Source organism: Phyllobates terribilis, unplaced genomic scaffold (genome assembly GCF_046119375.1).
Source record: "Phyllobates terribilis strain yellow unplaced genomic scaffold, ASM4611937v1 Scaffold_5__5_contigs__length_657084704, whole genome shotgun sequence".
Lineage (NCBI taxonomy): Eukaryota > Metazoa > Chordata > Amphibia > Anura > Dendrobatidae > Phyllobates > Phyllobates terribilis.
In genome coordinates, this window is record NW_027362765.1 from 363104149 (window position 1) to 363114174 (window position 10026).

The 10026-nt window shown below is 54.2% G+C and overlaps 1 protein-coding gene across 1 annotated transcript in view; it reads right to left on the reverse strand.

Annotated features, from left to right (window-relative positions):
- SHOC2 (SHOC2 leucine rich repeat scaffold protein) overlaps nucleotides 1-6922 on the reverse strand; it is a 39103-nt gene extending 32181 nt beyond the window's left edge. Inside the window, exon 1 of the mRNA XM_073684734.1 lies at nucleotides 6770-6922. The gene's annotated coding sequence lies outside the window, so the exon portion shown is untranslated. The remainder of the gene's footprint in view (nucleotides 1-6769) is intronic.
- Nucleotides 6923-10026: the final 3104 nt, after the last annotated feature.

Here is a 10026-nt window from a genome sequence, read left to right on the forward strand (position 1 = left end):
CTATACGAATCCCATCGGCACGCTGCGGAGAAACTGCACGGAAAGTGACAGACGGTCAACTGCAGCCTGTCCATATTTACTGCAGAACTCATCCTCACAATCCAGAGAGAACCGGGAAAAATAAGGGAAAGCTATGGAAAACCTGCACAGAAAAGTACAAATAAGTTACCTGTATGTGCAAGAATTCTACACTTCATATTCTATGAGAGAAGGACTCGAGCCCTGCATTATACCCTAGAGCTGCACTCACTATTCTGGTGCAGTCACTGTGTACATACATTACATTAATGATCCTGAGTTACCTCCTGTATTATACTCCAGAGCTGCACTCACTATTCTGCTGGTGCAGTCACTGTGTACATACATTACATTACTGATCCTGAGTTACATCCTATATTATACTCCAGAGCTGCACTCACTATTCTGCTGGTGCAGTCACTGTGTACATACATTACATTACTGATCCTGAGTTACATCCTGTATTATACTCCAGAGCTGCACTCACTATTCTGCTGGTGCAGTCACTGTGTACATACATTACATTACTGATCCTGAGTTACATCCTGTATTATACTCCAGAGCTGCACTCACTATTCTGCTGGTGCTGTCACTGTGTACATACATTACATTAGTGATCCTGTACTGATCCTGAGTTACATCCTGTATTATACTCCAGAGCTGCACTCACTATTCTGCTGGTGCAGTCACTGTATACATACATTACATTACTGATCCTGAATTACATCCTGTATTATACTCCAGAGCTGCACTCACTATTCTGCTGGTGCAGTCACTGTGTACATACATTACATTACTGATCCTGAGTTACATCCTGTATTATACCCCAGAGCTGCACTCACTATTCTGCTGGTACAGTCACTGTGTACATACATTACATTACTGATCCTGTACTGATCCTGAGTTACCTCCTGTATTATACTCCAGAGCTGCACTCACTATTCTGCTGGTGCAGTCACTGTGTACATACATTACATTACTGATCCTGAGTTACCTCCTGTATTCTACCCCAGAGCTGCACTCACTATTCTGCTGGTGCAGTCACTGTGTACATACATTACATTACTGATCCTGAGTTACATCCTGTATTATACTCCAGAGCAGCACTCACTATTCTGCTAGCGCAGCCGCTGTGTACATGCATTACAATAGCAGTCCGGGATCACACACATTTGGCAGCAGTGTATTCTGCACTTTTATAGACTGAGATTTCTCTAATGATTGTATATGTAGAATAACCACCAGCATCTCCCAGCTGTTATACGATTCCAACTCCCAGCATTTCCTAAGTCACAGACTCGGTGGTTCCCACATCATTTTGCACTGTCAATAAGGCCACATGGGATTTTCTCCAAATATTACGATTTTTCCTTTTTTTTTTTTTATTCCTGGCAGACAGAGCTTTACCATAATCTAGTAATCCCCCCATGGCCTGACTTCTGAATACTGAAATGAGCAGACAGATTTTCCCGAATGTGAAAAAAGCGGCGGCAGAAGTGATGGGCGGCCGCTTCTCATGGCGAGATATCTGATTAGACTCCACTTTGCTGCCACGTACAAGCGTAAAGCTATCCACACACCACGGCCGGCCGCTGCAGTCCACCACTGTGTCCACGAGAAACCTGAAAAGCAGAGTATTATTTCACTTCGGAGATCAGCGTGTACCAGCCGTCCCGAAACCGCTCATCTCAGCGTCCATTTGTGTAACTATTCCCCAGCGCACAGGACAAACAGATTACCCAAATAATACATCCTTTCATGACAGCTTTTATATCTTTGTGCAGTGCAAGGAAGAAAAACTATATGCAAAAAAAAAAGAAACCCACAAACAAGCTGCTGTTGACGGATCTGGAGCTTTAGGTTAGGACTCCACAGTGACACCCGCGAGAAAGGAGGTAAAATTAGCGGGATGACTGTATATGTAGAACAATGCCTGAAAGAAAAGGTGTGTGCCGCCTCGAGGAAATCCTAAACTTACTCTACAGTGCATGAAAATATTAGATGTTAGACTCGTTCACATTACTGTCACACAGACACAGTAGTCAGAAGAAGATCAGCAAAAAAAGAAAAAAAAAGACAGTCATGACAGCGTCTGGCTAAGATGGAGCTTTCAACACTGACCATGGTCACTGTGTCGTGTGCGCTCCACTTACTGTGGGGGTTAGAAGAGAACGTCGGCTTAGCACCCATCATCAATGGCTGATATTAGATGAATGGGCAATAATGGTCGAGACCTCCAGAACCAGGATCACTCTGAGGGAGGACTGGCCCAAGTCCTGATCAGTAGACCGCAAGCTATGAAGCAGGATGATCTAAGCAAAAGGAGCCTTCCCTATGTGAGCGTGCATACAGCTGTCAATCACCAGTGACTCCACCTCCTGGACTCCTCAGCACAGCAATATCTGCACAGAGAGAGATACGCTGCAGACGTTAAATCCTTAGTGCATCAATTTTTCCTGCAGAATGGCTGCAACCTCTCTACATGGAGTTCAATAGCGAAGTAAAAAAAATAAAGTTATTAAAGTGACTTCCAGCGGTGATTTGAGACTTTCTAGATGACCACTGCAGTCAGAGGCTACAGAAGTCACATGAGATGAGACGTCGTCATCAGTGTCAGGGGTATGGACAGACAGACATACAATGGATTCCAGAAATTACCAGGAAGGTTATTCTTTTGCACGCTGACACTTTCCACAGGGGATTAGTAGCAGGATCTGTACAGCTCGGTGCCGATTTGTTGCTAGAAAAATACAGTTATGTGAAACTTCACTAACGAAAAGCTCCTGGGCCACAATGTCCCCCTTCTGTCGTTAAGGCCGCCACTGCCTTCTTATGTGGGAGTGGAGCCGTCGGGTCCCGTGCAGGCACCAGGGTGTGACGACATCACTCTGCAGCGCACCTCCCGCTCTACAGAATGCCGCCCGAGGCAGAGAAAGACGTTCATTATGTCTGTGCATGAGGAAGACAACCTCTTTAAAATGATATCAAAGTATGACGGGAAATAAGGAAAGTACAGTCTGAATTATGCACCAACCGTGCACGCGGCTCTGGGAGACGCTCATGGTTACACCGGACCGGTCTGGAAGTGCAGGAACAACATCACTGGGAGGATTTACCAAGAACTAAACAAAAGTGAAACTGCACAGAGGAAATAACCCCCGGGGGCCAGGCTCGCTAAATGCAGCCCGTGTCCTGCCCGGCTTCTTCTCTAGTGACCTCTCAGTGGGTGCAGACATGGAAATACCACAAGATTTCTAATGCTTTTGTGGAAATCTTTACAGGCAAGCTCTTAAATTCCAATGCACAATTTTAGGAATGAAATGCAAAGGTTTATACCATTGTTAGGATTGTCTCCTAATCTGGACATTTGCTACAATGTATCATCCAACTTTCACGATCTTCCACTAATGTCTGCAGTGAAGGGGCAGCAGAGCGCAGAGGCTCCAGGACAAGATATTGGTACAATTGTGTCCTATTTGTCAGCCCAACATGTGAGAATCAATGTATCTCCAGATCTGGACGTTTGCTACAATGTGTCATCCTGTAGTCCATGCTGGCAATCACCAGGAATGGCAGCAGAGGCCGGTCACTGCGCTGGAGAAAGACCGGAGTGAGGCCGTGATGACCGGTGTAGAGGGGTCACAGCGATCAGAAGTAACAGGGTCAGCGAGTACAGAAATGCTGCCAACACCGAACAGGGAGCAAGAAACACCCAACCCCACAGTCAGCCTCTCCCCTGCCTGGAATGACTGATAACAGAGAGCAACAGATTGACGTTTTATGAAATCGTTGCACATTTCCCACTGATCATTTGCTACCAACTAAAAAGCCAAGAAGAGTCGGATAAGATCCATTCTGGAAGTAACAGAACATGTGATGTCGGCAGCAAACCATCGCCGATCTCTATAGAGGGGGCAGAGTCCAAATGAGAATTGAAGCCGCAATAACGCTGCCAAGTCTGCGGCCACCAGAAGATCCGATTGGAGTAATAGTAGATTCCACATTTCCGTCCTGAGAATCCACCACTGACAATCAGGACAATTCAGCGAGAAGGAACCGTTCAGTCGTCGCTGCACAGTCCCATCAGTATTTAGTTAAGAGCGACAACCGATGCGGCCACCCACTGGCGGTAACGAGGGTTGTCACCGAGCGGTCCTGCAGTCCAGGGTCTTGAACCCTGTATCTCCTGTAGACAAAGCCCAGGTGCAGGATTTACCCCACAGATCACCAGGACACACGGACCGACGATGGGAGCCGCAGGCAGAAAGCTGCACCAGGAGATATGGGGGTGATGATACCTATGATAAAAATAAGGGGGTGCAAAATGGAGAGGCGAGTGGGGTGGTCACACAGGGAGAACGGAAAGGTGGGGGAGGGGGGGTCAGTGCCACAGCAATTAAAGAAGGTAAAGGGAGTAAGTCACACGCCGCAGTCACCCAGGAGAGAGTACGGGGGTGGGGGGGGGGGGGAGAAGGGGGGACGACGCCGCTGTCACGCCGGGGAGGAGAGGGGGGGACGCCGCTGTCACGCCGGAGAGGAGAGGGGGGGACACACCGCTGTCACACGGGGGAAGAGAGGGGGGGAGACACCGCTGTCACACGGGGGAAGAGAGGGGGGGACACCGCTGTCACACGGGGGAAGAGAGGGGGGGACACCGCTGTCACACGGGGGAAGAGAGGGGGGGACACCGCTGTCACACGGGGGAAGAGAGGGGGGGACACCGCTGTCACACGGGGGAAGAGAGGGGGGGACACCGCTGTCACACGGGGGAAGAGAGGGGGGGACACCGCTGTCACACGGGGGAAGAGAGGGGGGGACACCGCTGTCACACGGGGGAAGAGAGGGGGGGACACCGCTGTCACACGGGGGAAGAGAGGGGGGGACACCGCTGTCACACGGGGGAAGAGAGGGGGGGACACCGCTGTCACACGGGGGAAGAGAGGGGGGGACACCGCTGTCACACGGGGGAAGAGAGGGGGGGACACCGCTGTCACACGGGGGAAGAGAGGGGGGGACACCGCTGTCACACGGGGGAAGAGAGGGGGGGACACCGCTGTCACACGGGGGAAGAGAGGGGGGGGGCGCCGCTGTCACACGGGGGAAGAGGGGGGGGGGGACGCCGCTGTCACACGGGGGAAGAGGGGGGGGGGACGCCGCTGTCACACGGGGGAAGAGGGGGGGGGCGCCGCTGTCACACGGGGGAAGAGGGGGGGGGGGATGCCGCTGTCATACGGGGGAAGAGGGGGGGGGTGCCGCCGTCACACGGGAGAGGAGAGGGGGGGACGCCGCCGTCACACGGGAGAGGAGAGGGGGGGGACGCCGCCGTCACACGGGAGAGGAGAGGGGGGGGACGCCGCCGTCACACGGGAGAGGAGAGGGGGGGGACGCCGCCGTCACACGGGAGAGGAGAGGGGGGGGACGCCGCCGTCACACGGGAGAGGAGAGGGGGGGGACGCCGCCGTCACACGGGAGAGGAGAGGGGGGGGACGCCGCCGTCACACGGGAGAGGAGAGGGGGGGGGACGCCGCCGTCACACGGGGGAGGAGAGGGGGGGGGGGACGCCGCCGTCACACGGGGGAGGAGAGGGGGGGGACGCCGCCGTCACACGGGGGAGGAGAGGGGGGGGACGCCGCCGTCACACGGGGGAGGAGAGGGGGGGACGCCGCCGTCACACGGGGGAGGAGAGGGGGGGGGACGCCGCCGTCACACGGGGGAGGAGAGGGGGGGACGCCGCTGTCACACGGGGGAGGAGAGGGGGGGACGCCGCTGTCACACGGGGGAGGAGAGGGGGGGACGCCGCTGTCACACGGGGGAGGAGAGGGGGGGACGCCGCTGTCACACGGGGGAGGAGAGGGGGGGACGCCGCTGTCACACGGGGAGGAGAGGGGGGGACGCCGCTGTCACACGGGGGAGGAGAGGGGGGGACGCCGCTGTCACACGGGGGAGGAGAGGGGGGGACGCCGCTGTCACACGGGGGAGGAGAGGGGGGGACGCCGCTGTCACACGGGGGAGGAGAGGGGGGGACGCCGCTGTCACACGGGGGAGGAGAGGGGGGGACGCCGCTGTCACACGGGGGAGGAGAGGGGGGGACGCCGCTGTCACACGGGGGAGGAGAGGGGGGGACGCCGCTGTCACACGGGGGAGGAGAGGGGGGGACGCCGCTGTCACACGGGGGAGGAGAGGGGGGACGCCGCTGTCACACGGGGGAGGAGAGGGGGGACGCCGCTGTCACACGGGGGAGGAGAGGGGGGGACGCCGCTGTCACACGGGGGAGGAGAGGGGGGGACGCCGCTGTCACACGGGGGAGGAGAGGGGGGACGCCGCTGTCACACGGGGGAGGAGAGGGGGGGACGCCGCTGTCACACGGGGGAGGAGAGGGGGGGACGCCGCTGTCACACGGGGGAGGAGAGGGGGGGACGCCGCTGTCACACGGGGGAGGAGAGGGGGGGACGCCGCTGTCACACGGGGGAGGAGAGGGGGGGACGCCGCTGTCACACGGGGGAGGAGAGGGGGGGACGCCGCTGTCACACGGGGGAGGAGAGGGGGGGACGCCGCTGTCACACGGGGGAGGAGAGGGGGGGACGCCGCTGTCACACGGGGGAGGAGAGGGGGGGACGCGGCTGTCACACAGGCCACCACCGGGGGTTACACTGCTCGGGCCCAGGCTTCAGGCCCTCCCGTCCCCGCACCCCCCTCTCGGTACCTCACACGCCGCGCGCACAGTCGCAGTGATGGCCGCGGTCACACGCACCGTGCAGCTGCTGTTGTTGTTATTCCTCTGCCCGTCTCCCTGCTCTGCTCTCCGCCGCCATCCTCCTCCTCTCCGCCTCCTCCTCCGCTCTGCGACGCATGACGTCACCGCGCTCCCCTCCCTCTGAATCACGTGACTCGCTGTCACTATGCCACGCCCATCTCTGTGGTCACATGTTAGACGTGGACCTGCCCTCTCCAGTGAGCCTCGTTTTTTCTCGCGTTGGTTTCAATAAACTTTAATCACAAATCAAGAATCTCACAATCTGCAGAAATTTGGAGCTTTTCGTCACAGCACATCGTAATCCGAGAAACGTCACAATAAACCGATGGCTAATCCCTCACTGTGCAGAAGCTGAGAGTCCCCACTGCCCCAGACGGAAAAACTACAGCTCCCAGCGTGCACTGCGGGGCGGGACCTGCGTGATGACGTCACCAGTTACCAAGTAACGGAGGTTGTGAGAGTCGGAGGCTTCTGAGCTGAAGTCTCCAAAGGTAACAACGGAGCGAGAGGGAAATGAGGCGTCATCGTCCCGTACCCCGAGTGTCAGTGTCATTATCCTGTACCCCGAGTGTCAGTGTCATTATCCTGTACCCCGAGTGTCAGCGTCATTATCCTGTACCCCGAGTGTCAGTGTTATTATCCTGTACCCCGAGTGTCAGTGTCATTATCCTGTACCCCGAGTGTCAGTGTCATTATCCTGTACCCCGAGTGTCAGCGTCATTATCCTGTACCCCGAGTGTCAGTGTCATTATCCTGTACCCCGAGTGTCAGTGTCATTATCCTGTACCCCGAGTGTCAGTGTCATTATCCTGTACCCCGAGTGTCAGTGTCATTATCCTGTACCCCGAGTGTCAGTGTCATTATCCTGTACCCCGAGTGTCAGTGTTATTATCCTGTACCCCAGTGTCAGTGTCATTATCCTGTACCCCGAGTGTCAGCGTCATTATCCTGTACCCCGAGTGTCAGCGTCATTATCCTGTACCCCGAGTGTCAGTGTCATTATCCTGTACCCCGAGTGTCAGTGTCATTATCCTGTACCCCGAGTGTCAGTGTCATCCTGTACCCCGAGTGTCAGCGTCATTATCCTGTACCCCGAGTGTCAGCGTCATTATCCTGTACCCCGAGTGTCAGCATCATTATCCTGTACCCCGAGTGTCAGCGTCATTATCCTGTACCCCGAGTGTCAGCGTCATTATCCTGTACCTCGAGTGTCAGCGTCATTATCCTGTACCCCCAGTGTCAGTGTCATTATCCTGTACCCCCAGTGTCAGTGTCATTATCCTGTACCCCGAGTGTCAGTGTCATTATCCTGTACCCCAAGTGTCAGTGTTATTATCCTGTACCCCGAGTGTCAGCGTCATTATCCTGTACCCCGAGTGTCAGCGTCATTATCCTGTACCCCGAGTGTCAGCGTCATTATCCTGTACCCCGAGTGTCAGCGTCATTATCCTGTACCCCGAGTGTCAGCGTCATTATCCTGTACCTCGAGTGTCAGTGTTATTATCCTGTACCCCGAGTGTCAGTGTCATTATCCTATACCCCCAGTGTCAGTGTCATTATCCTGTACCCCGAGTGTCAGCTTCATTATCCTGTACCCCGATTGTTAGTGTCATCATCCTGTACCCCAAGTGTCAGCGTCATTATCCTGCACCCCGAGTGTCAGCGTCATTATCCTGTACCCCGAGTGTCAGTGTCATTATCCTGTACCCCGAGTGTCATTATCCTGTACCCCGAATGTCAGTGTCATTATCCCGCACCCCGAATGTCAGTGTCATTATCCTATACCCCAAGTGTCATCATCCTGTACCCCGAGTGTCATTATCCTGTACCCCCAGTGTCAGCGTCATCATCCTGTACCCCCAGTGTCATCATCCTGTACCCCCAGTGTCCTTATCCTGTACCCCAAGTGTCAGCGTCATTATCCTGCACCCCCAGTGTCATCATCCTGTACCCCCAGTGTCAGCGTCATCATCCTGTACCCCCAGTGTCATTCTCCTGTACCCCCGAGTGTCATTCTCCTGTACCCCGAGTGTCATTCTCCTGTACCCCGAGTGTCAGTGTCTTTATCCTGTACCCCGAGTGTCATCATCCTGTACCCAGTGTCAGCGTCATTATCCTGTACCCCCAGTGTCAGTGTCATTATCCTGTACCCCCAGTGTCAGTGTCATTATCCTGTACCCCCAGTGTCAGTGTCATTATCCTGTACCCCGAGTGTCATTATCCTGTACCCCGAGTGTCATTATCCTGTACCCCGAGTGTCATTATCCTGTACCCCGAGTGTCATTATCCTGTACCCCGAGTGTGATTATCCTGTACCCCGAGTGTCAGTGTCATTATCCCGCATCCTGAGTATCAATGTCATTATCCTGTACCCCGAGTGTCAGCGTCATTATCCTGTACCCTGAGTGTCATTATCCTGTACCCCCAGTGTCAGGGTCATTATCCTGTACCCCGATTGTTAGCGTCATCATCCTGTACCCCCAGTGTCAGCGTCATTATCCTGTACCCCGATTGTTAGCGTCATTATCCTGTACCCCCAGTGTCAGCGTCATTATCCTGTACCCCGATTGTTAGCGTCATTATCCTGTACCCCCAGTGTCAGCGTCATTATCCTGTACCCCCAGTGTCAGTGTCATTATCCTGTACCCCCAGTATCAGCGTCATTATCTTGTACCCCGATTGTTAGCGTCATCATCCTGTACCCCCAGTGTCAGCGTCATTATCCTGTACCCCGATTGTTAGCGTCATTATCCTGTACCCCCAGTGTCAGCGTCATTATCCTGTACCCCGATTGTTAGCGTCATTATCCCGCACCCCCAGTGTCAGCGTCATTATCCTGTACCCCCAGTGTCAGCGTCATTATCCTGTACCCCGATTGTTAGCGTCATCATCCTGTACCTTAAGTACAGACTTTTCCCTGTGATATAAGCAGACTGATATATTTTACTTGCACTGAAACAATGTACCAAACTATCAGGGCATTAATGATGCTTCCTGTATTTAGGTCATGTAGGATTGTCTGTGCCAGACACAATGATAATAAACTCTCAGTTGTGTAACGAGTTCCTACAAGTTTAGATACTAATATCGTTTTCATTTAGTGACAACAAGCAGAGATCTAGAAAGCGGCTGAGAACAAACACAGAAAGCAGAGGAATAACAGGAATTTTTGAATTCCTGGAAATGTTTTAGATGATCGGTCGTCGGCCGTAAATCAGAAGGATCCAATAATCCGATCACGTGACGAGTCGTCT